Source organism: Gopherus flavomarginatus, chromosome 4 (assembly GCF_025201925.1).
Source record: "Gopherus flavomarginatus isolate rGopFla2 chromosome 4, rGopFla2.mat.asm, whole genome shotgun sequence".
In the NCBI taxonomy this organism is placed as follows: domain Eukaryota; kingdom Metazoa; phylum Chordata; order Testudines; family Testudinidae; genus Gopherus; species Gopherus flavomarginatus.
This window is the reverse complement of record NC_066620.1, coordinates 41706724-41728357: the sequence shown is the minus strand read 5'-3', so window position 1 is coordinate 41728357 and position 21634 is coordinate 41706724.

Below are 21634 nucleotides of genomic sequence, written 5' to 3'. Positions count from 1 at the left end.
CCTTTAATATTTTAGATTCGTCAGCAGAAAACTGAAACCCCAAAAAGGGTGGTGATGGTGTTGCTGGGTTTTTTGTTTTTTCCATTTTTCAACTAAAAGGCAAAAAAATGCTCACAGGACAAAAATAATGTTTTTCCAACCAGCACCATTTCATTAGGACCCTTTTTCTTCCTTGGAAACGCAGAGTAAAAAGAATAGGAGTTGTTTATAGGAAAATACTAATTTGTCACATGAAACTTACTGAACAAACAACAAAAGATGACAAATCCACAAGCAGCAGTGCTTGCAGTCTGTCTTAAAATCACAAAGTATTGCAAGCAGTGACATTGCTGCCTTGATATATTGCAGACAGAGGCACTCTACCAATTAACCTTTCATGTCACTTTGCTCACATCAAATGCTCCTTGATGCCAATGCTTTGTGAATGTTGTTGCAGATGCAGGCATTGCACATTGTTGAAAACAATCTTTTAGCCCCCTCCCGTGTTTCACCAGCAATGAGCATTTAAGGATACTAGTAATTTGCAAATGAAATCTGAAGGTAGTTATTCCTTAAATACACCTGAATATATTCATTCTTGACATGCTAAGGGATATTAACATAAGCTCCAGATTGTATTTGTGCGCCTTCAATTACATAATAGTGTTACTGGAGAAGTTAATTAAAAGCAGTGTAAATATTTTATGCAGTACTTTATAGCGACACACAGAAGGAGGAATGATCATGCAGCAGGCTGGGTAGAGCTAGGTCTCCAGACTGGGCCCCTGATGCCTCTAGTATTGAGTAGGTATTTATTTTTCACTAGTTTTTTTCTTTTTCAATTTTATCCACTCAATATAAGAGATCAATATTATCTTAAAAGTAGAAAACTACTCCCCTGTGGTGGGGCGATGACTCACCGGTGCGGCACCTCCTGCTGATTGTCCAGGGAATCAGCTCTCCAGCCTCTAGAGCGCCCTCTGCAGGCCAGTGTCTCACCTGCTGCTGGCGCCTGTGTCCCTCCCAGACCCCAGTGCCCTTCTGGATTAGGGTTCTGCCCCCTGGCAGTAACCCCTCAGTCTGAGTTTTCCCACCCAGGGGAACCCCCAACCCCCATCCCTCCCTTGCCTCAGTGGCTACTGCCAGTCACTAACTAGCCCCCGCTCCCTTGGGCAGACTGCAGTCTGCAAACCACTCATCATAGGCATGGGGGGGTTGGACCTGCTGCCTTTGCCTAACCCTAGGCTGCACTCCTGCAACCCCAGTACCTTTCCTGGCCTTTAGCAAGGCCTGCTGCCTGGGGGTTCTCCAGACTGGAGCTCCCTAGCTCCTCTAGCCTTTCCCCAGCCCTGCTCCACTCTAGGTACCGTGCTCAGCTACTGGGCAGCCAAGTCCTTCTCTCTCTACTGCTAGAGAGTGTCTTTTCTAGTCTCTGACCTCAGCCCTCTTATAGGGTCAGCTGTGGCCTGACTGGGGTGTAGCCTCATCTGTGGCTGCTTCCCCAGTCAGCCTCTCTTTTCCCCTCTGCAGCCCTCTCCAGGGCTGTTTTAAGCCCTCCGGGCCAGAGCGGGGTGACCACCCCGCTACATCCCCACACTGGCTAAAGGGCCTAGTCTATTATTCTGTGTGCATTATGCATACTATACCATTTATTCACACCAGTATAACAGAGAGAAGATTCTGACCAATCCGTTACCCATGAGTAATTTGACTTCACAGAGACTCTTTCTTTGGTCCTAACTATGCACATTGAGTCCCTTCATTATATGATTTAAGGAAAGGGAGGAAAGAGATGGGGAAAAGAAGAAAAATCACAGTCTAGCATTATATACGCACTATTCTACAGAATCACAGAAGTTTATTTTTATACTCTCGAAGTTGCCACACTTATTTTTAATTATTGGTATTACATTTTATGTACAATAGATGTTTCTAGCACTTTACCGTTATTATGATTTTTTAGTTTGTTTTCTTGTTTCATGGGGGTTTGTAGTTTTTGTCTTGCTTGATTGTTTGCACAGTTAGGGTTACTGTCGCTGAGGTATCCTGCAATAGCATCCATCCTTTGGGGTGGTTGAAAGGTTTTTATTTAAATTGCCCAAACAGCAGTGGTAGTAGATGAGTGGTGGAATCCTAGCCATGGTCCATACCAATGCCATCAGTGGCAAGCTGTGCTTAAAAAAAATCCATGGCATAACATGGTCCCAAAAGGAGAGGGACTTTGAGGAGCAATTTGAATTAGGAAAGTGCAGACATATTGGGAGGGAAAGTAGCTCCAGGCATAGGAACAGTTCCAGAGAGAGTCACGAGTGAGAAAAGGAGGCAGAGGGGCATGAAGGTGATTACAGTGTAGAGCTCATAACAGAACACAGGAAGGCCATATCAGATGCAGGCAGAGGTAGATTCATGGGGAACCTTGAACTAAGGTTATATTATTAGTTTGTCTTACACTGAAGTGCATCTGTCCATTACTGAATGATGAAAGCTCAAGAGATGCACCATCCATGCTAAACCCGTTTTACAAGATCAGCGTGCGAAATTCACTGAATAGTTCAACTTCCATGAAATGTGACCATGCCACTACTTGTATAAAGAGAAACACAATGGAAAGTACACATGGAATACGATCAGGCATAGCTGATATAGAGTCCTTGAAAGTCTGTAGTAAATACACTCATTTAAAGACTTTCACCTGTTGCTGCAAATCATTCATACCAATGACATGTCTGTTGACACTCTGATCCCTGACGCAGAGTGAAGAACATCAAAGAAAGATGTGAGCAGATCAAGTCTCAGGTAGGCATTGCATCCCTGTTACGGATGAAAGAAATGTCAGGAAGTTACAAAATAGGTGGGATTAGGAGATCATCTCCACAGCACTAGTGACGTGACAAATATTAGCAGATTGAGCTATTGGCTCATGTACAGTCACAAAGGAGGTGTTTCAAAAAAAACCATTCTGAAATGTTTTTAAGGTGCTGTTCTGCTGCTATAATGCCATGTGAAACCTCGTACGGAATCTCTCCTGCGATCTTCACTCAAATGAATCTCCCATTGATTTCAATGGAAATTTTACCTGAGCAAGGATTGCAAGATCTGGCCATACAGATGATAATAGATTAAAAAGTGTGCAGTAAAATGTCCATGAAACTAGTCAACTGTAGTCAAAAGTTCAGTTGCACTATCTATTTCATGTATTATTCACCAAACACATTATTTATAGCCACCCATCTTCTTCCCCTCAAATGTCTATATTTCTGACATGTAAACATGCTATCCTCCCTTCATAGTTATTCTGCATTTACTTTTAAATGCAATATACACTCATTTTAAACAGGAGAGGTTTCACCTCATGTGTCAACTGCATTCTTAAAATGAAGGCAAGCATATTTATGATCAGAGCCAACAAGTCTGCAAACATATCATTTGGAAATCTAATATCAGGTCAATTTTGGTAATGTTCATCTGCCTGAGTGCTGTATAATCTACAGTTATTGAACCAGAAAAAATCTATTGGAAAGTGTGCTGCAAAACACTATCATTTCAAGGCCACCAAATTATAACATTCTACATGTTAACAGTATGAATATATATGGAAACTGAAGTCAGCTTGCAAATCAAATACAAAGACAGTACAATGTTTAGGTTCTTCTGTTTTTTTTAAATATAAATTTAAATTTAACAAATTTCCTTACAATGCTGAAATAAATGGCTTGACCCTAGTATCACTCCCATTAATTTTACTTTTGTAAAACTCCATTGACTTCGACAGAGTGATTCCTGATTTACAGCTGTGTAAGTGACATTAAAACCAGGCCCAAAGAATTCCATAATTTTACAACATTCACTGTGATTCAAAGACTAGAACAATGTTTAAAATTTAAGCCATAAGAAAATGTTCCTTCACATAAGCAAATGTTTCAGAGAACATTACCTGAGGTTGAGATTTATAATGAATCCGCAAATCAGGGGAGCCATATTTCATTACAATTTTGCATGGTTTTACTCATCTTATCTACATAAGGGTTTTATAGTGCCACCAATCACCATAGTGTCTGAACACCTTCCATATAAAATCAATAGCAATAATGAAGTCCCTACTGAATTTTATGGAGTCTCTGGTACTTCTCCCTTTGTAGGGTAAAATTTCTGCGAGCAATAGGTTTTGTGGTTTTGGTTTTAAAATTTTATTAATGTTTTTGTATGATGCTTTTAGCTGGACTGACTTCATTTTTTTTTTTAAGAATCTGTTTGCTTTTTTTGTGGTGTCAGTGATGTGTGATTCTTATGATGTAGAGGTCTTTTCAAAGAGGAAGGTTTTCCAATGTTTCCTAACAGTCATACTGTGGATTTACCTACTCTCTTCTAGAAGTTTGTGCCATAGCAGGATCCCTTAACTGAGAATGCTGTGTCCCCACTTCTTATGCACTCTGTCCTGGGCTTTGTGAACTGCATTAAACCAGAAGAGCACAGCTGTCACAGCCATTCATAGATTAGAATTCGGTCTTTGATGCAGCTGGGGCTTGATCCATTAATTGCCTTGAAAATAAGGACCAAGACCTTGACCTGGCACTAGAAGCTGAGTGAGAACTAATGGGCCAGATGTTCTCACAACAGCCTGAGCCATGTAGAAGAGGGGCAGCTGCATTCTCTACCAGCCAGAGCCTGAGAGTCGTCTTCACATTTAGCTTCAGATACAGTGAATTGCAATCTGTCCTGGAGGTTACAAATACATGGATCATTGTAGCCAGGTTTTATTCTGGGAGGAAGGGACAAACTTCCCTAGTAAGCTAGGTGTCAAAGGCAGCAGTTTTAGCTACTGATTCTACCTGGTCATCCAAGCTTAATAAAGAGTCAAACAAGACCACAATGCTTTGATGAATGAGGCCTGTGAGCCTTCAAGGAAGATGTAGACAACGTCTCTGCTAGCTGTCGTCTTTTACATATTCTGATATTCTAGTTGTGCCAGGGTACATCACTCTCTACCCTAGGCTGGTGTTACATAAAGAATGCTGCGTGCTAGGGTTAGACAGCTTTGGCCAATAAGACTCTTCACAGGCCCAGATGTCTTGCTAGGGAATCCTGATGCAGCACTGAGGCTTTATAGGGGGCCTTCCTAATGTTCCTTTGTAATGTATGATTTGTGCTTATTAGGATTCAGTTCTTGTTGTGCTGTCCTAATAAAAAATAATGGAGCATGATGTTCATACAGATAAGGATGCTTTGCCATTTTTTCTATATTCTCTGGTAATGTTTGTGAATTATTTTCATTGCTCCTTACTCCTTCTTCACCTGTTACAGCTCTCAGAAGTGAAAGAACTTGATTCAGCATGTGAGGAATGTCACAGGGAAGAGGCACAAATCATGAAGAGGCGGGCAAAGCATAGGCATCTTTGAACTAGAGCTTGCCATGAGCTGCATAATGTAGATCCTGATGTAGAATCTCACCAAAGTTCAGAGGTATTTTGATCTATTATACATGAGTCAGCTGTGACACTGGGACCCAGATTACAAAGCTCTCCTGCCCCTAATTCTGGTGTATTCAGATCTGAGGGCACTAAATTGGGCTCATTTCCACTTCCACTGTTTTAAGGTCTGCCGATAATGGAAGCTGGGAATTTGGTCTACCACCAAAACTGTGTCTGCAATACCATCATATACTTTTCATCATCTCTTTTCACATCACTGCTGGTTATCACTGATGTTGGCTTGAAAGCCATTCTCCCTTATAGTCATCCCAACATCACTGCTTACAGACGTCCCCACCTTTCCCCCGCCATATTGTGCTGTGCACATGTTTGCAACTGCTACTCAGTAATGCAGGCAAGTTTTATGGCTAATGGGTTGGTGCCTAGAGCCCAAACCATTGGCAGGAATTGGGAAGTTAATTATTTTCTATTAAGTTGAAATCCTGCCTCAGTGGGAGTTTTGCCATTGACTTCAATGGGGTTAGGATTTCACCATTAGACTGTCAGAGATTGTGTCTAACAAAAGAAAATGTCGCAACTTGATGTACTGCCAATTTGTGAAACTTTGATTTAAAGTTGCTGCAGCACTATTTTAGCACCCTTATGTTAGCATATGGACAGCCCCTTGCAGCAGCGTTCTGACCCCATCTGCCACTTGGGCTTGCTATCACTCTCTTTTACTTAATGAGCAATAAATTATTATTTTTATTGACTGACTTATACTCTAGATATTCCACAGAATGTTACTGGACACTTTCCTGTGTTGTGGGAACTTCATATTTTATTTTGGAAACTTGGCTAGTGGCAACTTAACCACAGAGGCTAGGAATAGAAATAGCAACGTATGTGCACTTTAGAGAATGGTTTGAAAAATTACAATAAATTACAGGAATTCTACATTTCTCACATGAGCAAGTAGGGGCTTGTTTTGTCTGTTTGTTTTTTGAACAGCCAGGAACAAAGATATCATGGAAACTTTTTGTAATAGTAAAATAGTTGTTTGCTAATTAAACTACTTGTCATTTTTCTTTTAGCATTAAAAGACTGTAAAAGATCATTGTACATTTTCTTCTTTGATGGTGAACTAACAAAGGGCCAAATCCTGAGCTTTGGATGTAGTCTTGTTGGCATTAATGGGACTACTGCTGTGAGTAAAGTTGTGCAGGATTTGAGGGACTGGGTTTTCTGTTTAAATTCATTCTTTATTCTAGAAAAATATCCACTGAAGTCATTGGAAAAGTTTCCCTGAGCATGGACTGAATACAAACTGAATAAAGACTTGAAGATCTGGCCCATGCTAAATAGCTTTACTCCCTGAACACACATAGCTGAAGGTTCTGGACTAGCCAAGACCAATGTGTTTCTCATTGGAATATTTTCTTCTTTGTTGGCAAAATGTGCCTTCTAGTAATTCATATGATAAAGACCACTAGGGTGGTACTGGAAAGAAATATGTCTCCAACTGATGATAGGCGGCTTCAAACTATAGTTGATATAGTCCAAGTTTCTCTTTGAAACGTGTTTTATTCATATCTAGTCCTGAGTGTTGCTCAGCTTGTCCCAGTTCTTTTCACTTGTGGTATACAGAGACAAGCAAGGCACTATGTTCTTCCCACAAGGTTTTTCCCTTCAAAGGACAAGGCTAAAATGGAAGTAATATCCCAAGGAAATTTTCATTTCAAATGCCAATAAAAGAAAAATATAAAATTCACAAGAATGCAGGAAAGCAGCTTTCTCTGATTTTAAATATTTTGGCCAAATTCTGTCCTCAGTTTGAAGTCAATTTCTTCCATAAAAAAACCCATCCTATGTCTGTTTGGATGTTTTTCTAATACATTACCCCAATACCCTGCTGTTCTACTGCTGGCTTCTGAGACCAACTGACCACAAATTCTAACCCTAACTTACTGTTTCTGGCCCTCATACTTGTCTACAGTATAGCTAGATTCTAGCGTCTTATGATTCTCATTTATATATATTAAGCACATACTGTACAGTGCACTAGTGCTGTACAAGGCATAAATAAATATAGTCCCTCCCTACCCTGAGCTATTTCACTAAAGGGTAGAATTCACTCCTGTGCAAAGAGCCAGCACAAGACCTATGCACCATATAAACTCTATTTGCAGGATTTATGTGACTCTGGTGGCCTTCTCTATACACACAAGTTTCACCAGTTTAACTAAAAACAATGTACTGCCTTAATCTAAATCAATATAAGTTAATGTAAACTGATTGCAGAAGCCGGGGGGATGTATTCTTTAACTAAATTGATTGGGGGGGAAATTACTTACACTGGTACAATTTTTGTGCATAAATGAGGGTCAAGTGGCACGTAGGCCTTCTGGGCTTTCCCTGCACAGGGATGAATTTCACGCAGATAAGTGATGGGACTATCTACAAAACAAAAACCTAACAATCAAGAAAGCCACTTTTTAACTGGGGAACTGGATGACTCAGTAGGAAAAGAGCCTTTCTTCTCTTAATCACTTGTTCAAATCCAACATGTTTAATACGAGAAGTATTTTAGCATTCAAAAGTAACATTTGTATGATAGTGTATAAAGAGCATGATCCTGTGCTCACTGAAGTTGATGAGAGCACGATCTGACCCAAATGAAGTAGGTTTTTCCAGTGAAGACAGCACACTGTGTTTATTGCTATTTTCCTGGTCTTGATGACAGCAAATGAGATTGGGATTTTAATTTTTTTTAACATCGGAAATACCATGTTATCTTCATAACAGCAGATGTCATTTTTTCTGGCAAGAAAGGCACTCTTTAATTCACTTTGCTAAACACACTTATGGTTTGATTGGCAGTATGTCAGGAAAATGAAGTGAAAATGGTTATGCAATTGCCAAAACTAAAGAAGACTTGGATTTAAAACATCCGCACCAGAAATCCTGTACTTTTCAAACCATTATTTTTGGAGATTTTCTTTTTCTTTGGTTTTGGTTACAAGAAATAGAAGGTCAACAAATGCTTTAACAACGTAGGGCCAGATTTCCATGGGAGCTCAGCACATTATGTGCTGAATGTCTTTGAAAACCTGGCCATAAGTTCTGCCATGGGAGTGCTGGGTGCTTAGTCCGCTTCAAATTCTGATCCTTATATAAGCACTTAAAGGGAGCTGGTTTCTATTGAAAATCTAGCCCCAACTGGCACATAACTTCATGTTTCAATGTCTGAGGGTCCTCTGGGTGGGGGGGGAGGAATATGTGAGGCAGGAACCCATCATTCTGAATTGAAGCAAGCTGGAACTGGGGGAGTAAAAATTTATGTTTGTGTTGGGTCTATAGGAGCAACTAGCAGTCCAGCTCCAAGCAATTTAAAGGACAACAGAGAACATTGATAACTGTCACAGATTATTTCTAGGATGGCTTGAAAACAGGGTTGCTACTTTTTGCAAAGACCCTGTAGCAGTCTCAAGAAGCAACCAGTATGAATCAAAATAAACAAATTCCATCAGGGTTGAGGGGAAGGGTCAGCTAACTCCAAATATGCATCCTAAAGAAACAAGTTAGTAAATGCAAAACAAAATGCATAGGTGGGGGGAAGGGAGGGGTTGGTAGTAGCTAGAACCAGGTGCTCAAACTATGAAAGAACTGAGTTATATTTCAGAAGGATCATTAACTCTCTGGTTCACTGTGAATCTAGGGAGACTTTAGCTTGAATTACAGTGTTAAAATGTTAAAACAAAGATATTGCTTTGATAGAGAGGACAAAAGGAGAAGAAAGTTCCTTTTTCATTATCCTTCAAAAGAGGGCTTTCCCCTTCTTTTTTTGATACCCTGCTCCCCAAAGGCCCCACATTGTGGCCACCTGCCTTGCAAATAGGGTGACCAGACACTCAATATTAGGGGCTTTGTCTTATATAGGCAATTATTACCGTCACCCTCCCTGTCCTGATTTTTCACACTTGCAATCTGGTCACCCTACTTGCTGAGAAGGGCTGAATGGAAGTGTGTAGCTTAAAAAAGGATTTCTGCAGTGTGCTCCATCCTCACGGGTAAGCTAAAGTCTCCTCCAGGCAACCTTAAACACAGAAGTCATGATTCTCCTCTCACATCAGTTTTAAACCATTATAACTCAATTGACTTCAACAGTATAACTCCTGAGTGACACTGGTGCGAGTGGGAACAGAATCCAAACCAGATCCTCACAAGTGTCCCAGGCAGTTTCTCTTATTAAGTGTTTGCCACTGGCATCCTAAGCAAATCTTTTGAGACCTTATGACTTTTGTCAGTCCAGCTGCAGAGCTGGGTAAAACTTGGAAAATGCTTGGGGCCTGATCTTTCAAGCCTTCAGTGGGCAAAATGTCCATTGACCTCATTGGAAGTTTGCCTGTGCAAAGACTGCAGGATATGGGCCTAAAAGTAAAGAACATTTGAGCCAATCTTTCCCAAGTGAGTAAATTCCAATGACCAAGTACAATGAAATTAAATCATGTGCATTTTCCTGTCTGTCTGTATCTCTGTGACTAGAGCCTCATGATTTGATGTATTCTTCAGAAAGCTGTCTCCCTTCGGAAGAAATGATGAATGCTTATGGGCAGGCTCTTCTAATTTAAATCTAGCTTTGGCTAAAAGAACTACGGCAGTTAAAAGTGTGGTCAATATTTCAAAGTGCTGTAGTTTAACCCACAGATAATGCACAAAACAGCCACTTAATTCTTGGCAAAAGCAGAAAGCCCTGTATATTCAGTAATATATTTTTTATTTTAAACAGTAGTGCCGCTAGTAGTGTTACCTACGTACCACTATGTTAGCTCTGTTGGAATTTACTTTTGCTACAGTTGTAACTTTTCAGAATTCCTATTACTTTTACTAGAGTGTCTATCTCAGAACTGATATGAGCAAAGCAAAGGAGAATGTAGGAAGTTAATTTTGTGTGTGTTTATTTTAGAGCCAATAGCTCTGAATCTGAAGAGCAGGAGCCAAGACATTGAACAATGAATGCATTGTAGTGATAACTAGCAAGTTTGCTGTTAGTACAAAATCAAAAAAGACTTTGGTGCTACCTTTTTATCTTTTGCCATTGAGTGCTTTTGCCAAAATGCTGGAGGTGTAATATAATCCCCTGTAATTACATGTTTTTGTAAAAGAGCATTCCTTGACTGTTTATACAGATTAAAAATTGACTTAGAATGCTGGAAGGCATTTCAGCCAAAATAGTAAACAAATTAGCAATCAATATTGTGCTACAGTTTAGCAGTCATTATTCCGTTCAACTTTGCCATTAAAGTACAGCTATTCAAGTAATCTATGAATGGCTTCATAGTGTCTTATCTCGTTGCTATGCTAACTTCTTTGTTCCATGCCGCTTTTTTCTGTTTGCAAAGAAACAACAATCAACGAAATAAAACAGATCTAAGGCCTGATCCTACTCTCACTTACACTGATGTAAACCAGAAGTAATTCCCCTGTAATCAGTGGACTTCCATACGTGTGAAATCAGAATCAGGCCTCTCATGTTGGCTTTACACTGGCATAACCCTACTGCTGTCACTGAAGTCACTCCTTTTAGCAACTCTGTAAGAGCCTGATCCTGCACCATATAAAACAATGGAAGCTTTGTTGTTGAGTTAAATGAGAGTAAGGTCAGACCTTTATAAGTGCCACTATAAATCAATGTATGAATAAATCAATCAGGGTTCTATTTTACAATGCACTCTCTTGCTCTTAGGGTGCTATAGAAAACCATAGAATGGATGGATGGATAGTAAAACAATACCCTTCACAAGATTCATACAGATACAGTGTGGCACATTTTTCTAATAATTTAATCTGTTTGGCTGAAAAAGTATGGAGGCTTATTTGAACTATATCCAAACAGAATCTGTGTAAATTAAGGGTTTGACCCAAACCCATTTTTTTTAATTGACTTCAGTGGGCTTCGTATAAGTCCCTAGCAAGTCTTCATAGTTGGTCTGGAAATCTTGCCTTTCACTCAGAATTTCTATCACTACCAATTTTTGATCTTGTTTCCAACCCCAGAACCAGGACATGCAGAGACATCTGAATACAAAAAGTAATGACTGAAAGAAAATGGCCCTGACTTCTTTGAAATAGTTAACTAATGACAGTTTTTCTGGAAATGTTTCAGAAATAATGGAGAATGGAGGCTGATGTTGCTCTTGTGCTGGCTTTACACTGATTGATTTCAGTGGACTTACTGTATTCTGGTTTTGTACTGACGTAAATAAGAGTAGAATTTGGCTCTGGATCTGTGGAAATAAGACAACTTTGTGATTCTCAGCTCCTGTGGCCATTTCCATCTCCAGTTTCTATTTCCTTGGAAATGGACAGCCACCTGGCAAAAATAAGGCAAGATTTTAACAAAAAATGTTCCCCATACCTGTTTGCAGATCTGACCTCTGTTTACATGTAAATGGACTTGGAAAAGCTGCCAGTCCCAGATGAAAGTGAGAAATAGCACTCTCAGTGCTAGCTGTCAGCTAAAAGTTAAAAGTCTTGGTTTACAAAATATTGTTGGTTAAAGCATTTTATAGTTCAAATAGAAAAGAAAACTCTAATAGGCAGACTCTTTTTATTAAGTGCCTTCATACCTGACAAAAATGATTTTTAATGATTCTACTTTCATGGGCACTGGTTTTACTCCATCAACGAGGGTTTCTCCACTCCAGCTGGCCTTCCTTAAGTCCCCACAGAACTTTCTCACTAGAGAAGTCACTCTCCAATCAGGTCCAAAAAACCCTACTCAAAACATCTTAGGTAAGAATGTGGGATCTCTAGACTTTTTGGGAGGAGGAAATGGAGAGAAAGGTCTGAGATGGGAGCGTTGACAGATTTCCAAGGTGTTCCTTGGAGTTTTGCATTTACTGAACTTGACCTTCCAAGAGAAGCAGTTAGAATTGGTTTGTTTCCAACTAACGTCATGCAAAGATATTCCCAGTGAAAAGTAAAGCTGCTTACAACGTAAGACCTATTTGTCATTCTCGAGTCTTTCTCACTTTCTCCTGAGCTGCAGAGGACCTGAATGAAATGGAATCAGTATTTTGTTCTTCAGGATTTGGGGACCTCAGGGTGTCTCCTGAGCCCATGGAAACCATAAAGCTCAGTTCCATGGCACCTCCTGCAGCTCCCAAAGCAGTTGTTCCATGCTACATGGATCCACTGACCATTGCACCCTTGTAATCACCATAGGGGCATAGACTGCTGCAGCTTCAGGGCTGCAGTAGCAGTTGAAAAGCATCCCTGTTGCCACTCCACAAACTAAAAGGATTCTTCTGTTCCTGAGCCTCCCAGGGAGCCCTCCACATCAAGCCTAACAACTTTGATTTTGGACTAGGATCAGTATGTAGCATAAAGGAAATTACTATATTACTATTAAAGAGGCAGCCTGGTTTAGTGGTTAGGGCACTGGCCTGGAAGTCAGGAAACTAGATCTATTCCTTACCACTGACCTATTGTGTGATCTTGGACAAGTCTCTGTGTCTTGTACTTTACCAGTCTGATCTATTTAGGCTTTGGGGCAGGGACTATCTTTTTTACTATATGTATATACTATATCTATGTCTTATCCAGTGAGTCCTCATTCTCATCTGAGGCCTCTGGGCACCAATGTAATACAACAGTAACAATGTATGTGAGTGCAATATATCACTTAATAACGTAAGACACTAAAAAACCTAGTAGGAAACTGTAATTCACAATGCCTCATTTATGAGTTTGGAGGGTGACATTCTCCCATCAAGTTCTTACACCTAAGAAGCATTCAAAATTCTATTGAACCAAATTTCTGTTTTCCCTACTTGTTGTCAGTCTGACTCCAATTGCTAATCTGAATTTAAACTTCTGTCCCCAGTCGTGCTGGCATCTCATTAACCTCATTTAAGTAGCATGGTGTTACAGGAAAAACAGGTGTTTCCTTTATCAAAAATCTATTGCCATTTTTTCTTTTCTCATTCAGTGTATTCGAAATGATGTGAATGAATATAAAGCTCTCTAGTGCTGAGAATGTCCCCTTTTGGTTGTGGTACAGCAAGTGTCTGGAGTACATTAGAGGATTGGAACAAAGTAAGTTCTGGTATTGATTTTGTCAGTAGTGTTGCTATGACAGACGCAATTTTCCCATGTGTATGGAGAAGAGGGATGGTCAATTTAAAGGCAGCTCCAAGTTTTTATTTTTCATCCTTAGACCTTAGGTGATACTGGCAATTCCCTGTGGCTTCTGGGGCTAATAGCGATGGCAGCTTGAAGTAGAAATATTTAAAAGTATCCAGACAAGATACTTTCTCTGGTTATTCTAAAATCTTGATCCAGAATGTGGAGGGAATATCCACACGATATGACAGTCTTCATGGGTGAGTTGACAGATTCATCATCCGATGAGCATTCTCTGATCATTCCTGCTGCCTGAAAAAGTATTAATTGGGCCAAACAATTACGCTAACTGTTTTGAGGTTTATCTTCCAGTAGTAATGGACAAATCTAAGAGTTCAATGGTTTCATTCATTTTATCTAAGAATGTTTATTGGAAACTTATCCAAAATTCTGTGGGATAGAAATTTCCTGAGATTAAACATTTGAAACACTGTTGTTTAGGTCTCAGGAAACTGTGTGTGATCATTCCATTATGCACTGGTTTGAAGACCAGCTAACGCTTTGTTATTTAAGTGAAAAAGCACCAGAAAAATTAACCAATACTGGGCTAGATTTTGATCTCACTTACATGATATAAATCCAGAATCACCCTATTGACTTTAATGGATGCACTGTGGAACTGAGATCAGAATCTGTCCTGTAGTCCTCAGTCACTCCAGAATGAGGAGACCATATCTATGTTGTATTGCTAGCCATCACCCAGACAGACCTTTGGGGTCGGGAGGGAGAGAGAGAGAAATCTGGTAAAGTTCAACTTATTTTGCAAGAATCACAGATGTGGTGTTAAAATGGTGGCTGTCTCAGCCTGCAATGGTTTGAAACAAGAGCTTACATTTCACAACAGTTAACCTTGATTGTGCAAAACAATGATCAGTGTACCATGGAGAAGTCCCATAATACACTTCAATTTAAAAGAAGCAAAACAAAATCTGATCCACTGGTAATCTTAGAAGTTATTTGCTCTAGCAGGTCAGACAACTGCTCCAGTTGCTGACTTTAAAGACTTACATTTGCCATTCCAAATGGTTTTAAATATAGATGGTGCATATGTTATAAACTGCAAAACAGCTTTTCAGTTTCAAAAGCTTTACTTTGTACCAAATGAACGTCACTATATATTTAAATAGTGGATGATACTGTTGTTTTTTATAATGTTGCCAATTTTTTGGACTGCATGAATACCTGAAGGGTGAAACACCTATAAGCTCAGTTAAGAGTATACAAAATGACATATTTGTATTCACTTTTTCAAGTGCATTTAGTGTTCATGAAAGATATCAGGGTGACAGACTAGGCCAGTGAAAAGTTATTTAATTACATACACAGAACAAATATGACATGGTATCAGAAGTGCACATTTCTCCCAGCCCGTCCTGCTATATCTAAAGGGAATTATTCTATGACTGAGAAAGCAGTTCAGTATCTATGCCCATTCAGTTTTTGGCATCCCTACTGAGAGTCAGCAAGAGTTGGATTTTTTTGTTTCTTGAGTGTGTGATATAGACATTTAGGCCTGATTCAGTAAAGCTCTTAAGATGTGTTTAAGTCCATCCCTGTTCACCAAAGCACTTAAGTACATGGTTAACTGTAAGCAGAGGCTGAAGTCCCATTAAATTCAAAAGGACTTTGTCATTTGCTTATTATTAAGCACATGCTTAAGGGTTTTATTGAATCAGGGCCTTAAGCATTAGGAAAGAAACAAAGACCTCTGACTTATTTCACAGGGGCCATTGAACAGTCTTCAGATAGATAGTAATGACTCTCACTCACTTCAGAGCAGAGTTGGCTTTAAACTGGTGACCTAGAGGTGAAAGGCTCTGCAGCCCATTAACAGTCCCCTGAGCAATCCAGCCCTATTTGAGTTCAATAATTAATGAAGTAAAATCAAGCAAAAATGTAGCCCCATTGATTGCCATTTTTTGGTAATGTTTCCCAGTCAATATCAATAATTTTTAAAATGCTACAATAGAAAAGCCTGTTGAATCAGAGCTGCCCACATGTTTTCTGGCAGGTTTAAACAAGGGAAGTCTTGCAAGGGCAGTCTTAAGAATTGAACTTGTTGATTAGTCTCTGAAAATGTTTCGAAATTGACCTTTCCACAAATGTTGATAGCAGCTATTCATCAAGGGAAGCTAATTTATGTAGTAGTGAATTATTTAGGGGTCTATTCTCCCCATGATAGGCAGACATAACTTGCATTGACACTAATGGGAGATTCATATGTGTGTGTTGAGAAGGGGATGAAATCTGTAGAGAGTATTTAGAGTATATTCTTTGGGGGAGGGGAGCAATTATCAAGATAAACATGAATTTGTCATTCTTTCGTAGGAAGGGATATGTGTGTGTGTGAAGCCCCTTAACTAAAATATACGCAGTTCTGAAACTACATGTGCAAGGGGCTTACCCTGAAATGTGGGCCATATGGGAACCCCAATTTTAAAATGGGTGGCTGCTAGAACTAGGAAATGAAAATACTGCATTGTGGTTTTCTGTGTTAGAGCGTAAAACCTTTAATGTTATGTGTCCCTTTTGTGGGACTTGGACATCTGGCTATTTGTGTACCCATGTTCAAAACTACAGCAGGCTTATTGTATGTTGGTATCTGTCTGAAATCTATAATTACTGTTTGTTTTGGCATAAAATAGCAGATTGCAATTAACTGTTTTATATGTTTCAGCTTTGATCTTTAACAGTGAGCTTGCATTAGAGAGATAGAGTTCTAAACCCAAACCTTTTATCTAAAAGGATAAGTTATTTTAGGGCAGTATTAAAGCTACTGCATTTAATGGCATCATTCAGCATTTTCCAATCTGAGTTTCAAATACTGGTTTAAGACAAAATTAAGAGTCAAATTCCACATTTCTCCAATATGCACATATCTCTTCCATTGATTTAAGAGCCAAATTTTGCCCCAAATCTCTTGCAAATATTTGTAAACAACATCAGGCTATATGCATCCCTGGTGTAACTGCACTGACTTCAATGGGATTAAATGTGACTCCAGAAAATCTATTTTTGCTTTAAGAGGTTGTTTTAAAGCAACACTGCCAAAAACTAAAATTTAAGACCAAAATATACCTTTTGTAAATAGATATTATATACACACGTATATATTTAAAATATGTATGTTATTATCATTATTACTAATACTATATTGTTTGTTCCAGGGCCACCCAGAGGATTCAGGGGGCCTGGGGCAAAGCAATTTCAGGGGGGGGCTTCCATAAAAAAAATTGCAATACTATATTCTTGTGGGGGCTCCTGTGGGGCCCGGGGCAAATTGCCCCATGACAGGCAGCCCTGGGAAAAATAAACCTTCCACATCTTGGCACAAACCCAATTTTGAGAAAACTTCTTTACAAGGTATCACTGGTTCTCACTATCAGCTAGTGCTAAAAGGCACTAAAGCTCATTAAAAGGGTTGGCAAATATTTTCCCTGAAAAATTTTTTTGGATCAAAAACTAGAGGTTTTTACAAAGCACAGACAATGTTGGCTTTCCTTCAAAATTTGTTGTGGTTTTTTTAATTGAAAAGCTGAAATTAGTCTGCCAAAACCTGAATATGGTTTGGGGTTTCAGAAGTGTGCGGCTAAATATTTGCTGCTTGCTGTGTTTGATTGTTTAAAGAAACAATAAAAAAATTCTGCTTAAAAAATATCCAAAATTTTTGAACCGCCTCAGCTTGTGACCAAATGCCTGAGCCCATCCAGTCAGAGATTTTTCCAGATTTCTGATACTCTGCTGGCTTCCTTGACTCATATCTGTCTCCACAACTTTGGGTTCATTTAGGTTAGAACAAAAGAACAGCCATACTGGGTCAAACCAAAGGTCCATCCAGCCCAGTATCTTGTCTACCAACAATGGCCAATGCCAAGTGCCCCAGAGGGAATGAACCTAACAGGTAATGATCAAGTGATCTCTCTCCTGCCATCCATCTCCACCCTCTGACAAACAGAGGCTAGGGACACCATTCCTTACCCATTATGACTAATAGCCATTAATGGACTTAACCTCCATGCATTTATCTGTTTCCTAGAGACTGGCTCCATGGGGCCCCTCACAAACTGGAGACAGTTACCGTGGGTTTGTCTTTTGTATAGCTTATGTACATACTCCACAAACTGAGCATTTGAGCTTGTTCCAGAATCTGGGATGAGCCTATGTTGTGAAAACTGAAATGCTCAAAATAGCACATGCTTGTGAATGGACACAGGATGCTAAAATTAAATTAACCCAGGGGTTCTCAAACTGGGGGTCGGGATCCGTCAGGGGGTCACAAGGATATTACTGGGGGTTGCGAGCTGTCAGCCTCCACCTCAAACCTCGCTTTGCCTCCAGCATTTATAATAATGTCAAATATATTAAAAAGTGTTTTCAATTTATAAGGAGGGGGGCTTGCACTCAGAGGTTTGCTATGTGAAAGAGGTCACCCGGACAAAGTTTGAGAACCACTGAATTAACCCCTCTGAAGCCTCAGGAAATGCAAGGGAGGGGGGCGGGTCTTCCTTGGTAGGGTTGGGAAGGAGGTAGGTGGTGTAGGATATTGCTCATGTGATCCCTCCCCAGTGGCTAATTTTAAATGAAGCTACCCTCCCCTGACATGAATCTCCCTATGGCACTGAAATTTAATATAGACTATAATTTGGCATTTGAGAAGTGAAAGGGATGGTAGTCCTAATGGAAAAGCTAACAGCTTGGCTCTTCTGCAAGCCTCAAATTGCTGAAATGAGCTTTAGGGTAGGGAAGGCTGTGCCTCCCAAATAGCCTGGCCCTGTGCCCTATCCAACCTCCACCCACTTCCTGTCCTCCAATTTCCTGCCCCCCTCAGAATTCCTGATCCATCCTGCTCCTTGCCCCCTCACCGTCTCCCAGAGACCCCACCACCACCCCAGGACTCCACCCCTGCTCCCTGTCCCATGAATGCCCCGACACCTACCCACCCCACTCCCACTGAGTCCTGACAGACCCCTGGAAAGCCCACGATCCAACCCCCCCGTTCCCTCTCCCCTGACATCCCCCCCAACCTCTGCCCCCTCCCTGTCCCTTGACTGTCCCTGGGACTCCCTGCCCCTTATCCAATCCCCCCGGCCTCTTACCCCCAGCTCCCCCCTCACCCGAAGCCTCAGTGCATCCAGGAGCGTCCTTGAACAGCGATGCAGCGTGGCTTCGGCAGGGCCTGAAGTCCTCCCCACTCAGAGCCATGTGGTAAGGGGGTGGGGCTGCGAGCTCCAGGCTGAGCTCAGCTCCCTCCGCTAGGCCTGAAGCTCTCAGCCCCGCCCCCTTACCACATGGCTCCGAGCGGGTGGAGCTCAGGCCCCACCGGAGCCATGCTGCAGCACTGTTCAGGGATGCTCCTGGATGCGCTGAGGCTCTGGGAAAGGGGCGGAGGTGGGGTCGGGCCAGGGCCGGGGCCAGGGCGGGATCCTCAGCCGTTCTCTTGGGGGCCACTGCGGAGCCTGGGGCAAATTGCCCCACTTGCCCCCCCCCGGGTAGCCCTGGTTTGTTTAGAACTACAGATAAGCATGATCTCGGCCCTAAACAGCATGCAGTGTTGTATGATCTATAGGTGTTTCACTATGATCATTATTAAATTAACATGAAAACATTTTACCTTTAAACTTGATGGGGTGTTTTTTAGAACTGACTCATTTCAAAACATCCCAGTTTCTGATAACACTCCCCTTTAAATAGTATTTCCTGATGGTTTTAATCTGCAGCTCTCTTGAGGTCACATTCTGTCAGGTTCTTACATGGGAGCTGGGAGGGAGTAGGTTACAAGGGGCCTTCCCATGTGTGCCCCTAGGGTCCAGCCCAGTTGCAGCCCCAGCCCCAGCCCCTATGATCCAGGGAGTAGAGAGCCTGCCTCTCCTTACTCCACTGGTGGTGGTTCATGATCCAAGAAAGGGAGAGGCTGAGAAGAAGGTACCGTCATGGTTCTACCTCACTATTATGCTGGCCATTAGAGTCAGCTGCCTGTGTAGTGGGGAGGAATAGTGAACTAGAGGGGAGTGGCAGTGGGAGCTTTGCTTCTTCATGCTTGTATCCCCTGCTATGTATTCTGTCTCTGTCATGGAGAGTATCTACAGAGCAGTGTAGCCCTGGACTCCTCACAACACAGGATATGCCCAAGAGTCACAACTGCAACCTTGATAAAAGGGTATTTCCAGCAAGGGAAAAACAGTGTAGCTAACTGGATATACAGAGGGAACTGTGATATTGGCACAAAGTGCTGTTGGGTGCAAAGTGGTAAGTAAATAAGCTTCAAGCCCTTCAGCGCTGCAATAACTTACTTCCCTTCAGTGCTCCTCCTGGCATGACACAGCTCCTTGAGCCTAAAGGCTCAATTTAGTAATCTTAGGCCCTGCTTGTAACTCTAGCAGGTACAAAACTTCCAGACAAATGTGATTTTCAAGTTGGTTGTGTTCCTCTACTATAAACACTTCTCCTCAGTGCTGGAAAGCCCAAAATAAAAACACCGTCTAACACACAATTACTGGAAAGTGAGACTGGCTAGAAACTGACCTGAAACAAAAATAAGACTGAGCAAACTAGTTATACACGAACTATATGCAAAAGAAACCAACAGAATTAACATTGTAAAGTAAATTGATTTATCAAAACCCTCTGTTTAATTAAACCAAGATGGTATCAGTAATTCACAGAGGAACTATTAGAAAAATCCATTATCTTGACGGCATGTCTGTTACGGTAGGAAATTGGAAAACCCAGTACAGAGAAAAGAGTTCACCTAAATAGCACTTTAATATTTCTAGGAATAAAAAGTTTCCTAGCCTGAGGGGATTGCAGGTCATTTTAGCCTTCCTTACTTTACAGAAACATTGAGCAGTTGATACAAGTCCCCTCTCTCCCTTGTTTTATTATATTTTATATGCTGATGAACTAGAACTAGGCAATATTTATCACTTTCTCCATTGTTGGATTTGTAGGTTGACAGAAAAGTGTAAATTCTCCCCATATGAGAGAAATATGAATTCAGATATGGTTAGTAGAACTTGTTGAAAATATTTCATCATAATGTTTTTTAATGAAAAACAGCTTTTTGATCACATGGAAACTTTCTCATGAAAATTGTTCCATTGTTTGATGAAAATATTCAGTTTTCATCAAAAATTAAAACTTTTTTTTTGTTTTGACAACCAAAACCCCGACTTTTTTTTGGAGGATAGAGTTTTTCAACGGGATAGTGCTAGGTCTTTGTTCATTTGCATTGTTTATTGCTGCTTACAGGATTTAAGATTCATTGCCTGACACTGAAGAGTGATTATTTTGAAACTGTATTGAGTAATCAAGTTGGAGACTCAAAGTACCATAACTCATCCTATCATTGTGATCCACTTTCATGGTGCTGATGTTTCCAGTCACTGTTAGCAGACTGCAGACAAGTATGCAGAAAACTGTGGATTGTCGTTTCTCAGCAGAGAGTCCTATTGGTATTCTTAAGTGTCTTATCCCTCATTGATCACTCTAAGTAACATGGGAGAATGCTGTACTGGAATGCTGGTGGCTTTAAAACCAGTTCATACATCAAATAAGATGTGCACAGGGCATAGAAAATTATTTCTCACTTCATGTGTAAAGTATGTGCATAGCAGTCTTACGAGGTCATGGAGTTTTACTACCAAAATTACTTATTTTCTTAGGTCTTACAATGACCATCACACCAGGTCACGTAGGCCAAAACCTAATGGGAAGAAATTACAGTCAGAAGGGGCAGTACCCAATCTGGACCATTTGTGTGCCTAAAAATCAATATATTTTCAACTCATTAACACAATGTCTACAAACAATTATATTACAAAGGACAAGGGGAAGGGCTGTATTCTAATATTTGTTGTTGTTTTTTTAGCACAAAACCTATCTTTGCCTTTTGCATTTATGGGGGCTCCCCCGACAATAGAAGTGCACAATAGGGAATGGTTGCTCAGTTCTGCAGGGGCCTCTTGGGACAGGGAGATGTTGAGGAGGGGAGGACTAGCGCTAGAGCTTATGCTGTTTCAAGATTTTTACCATCCTCTTCCTTATGGCAAGAGCATATGATT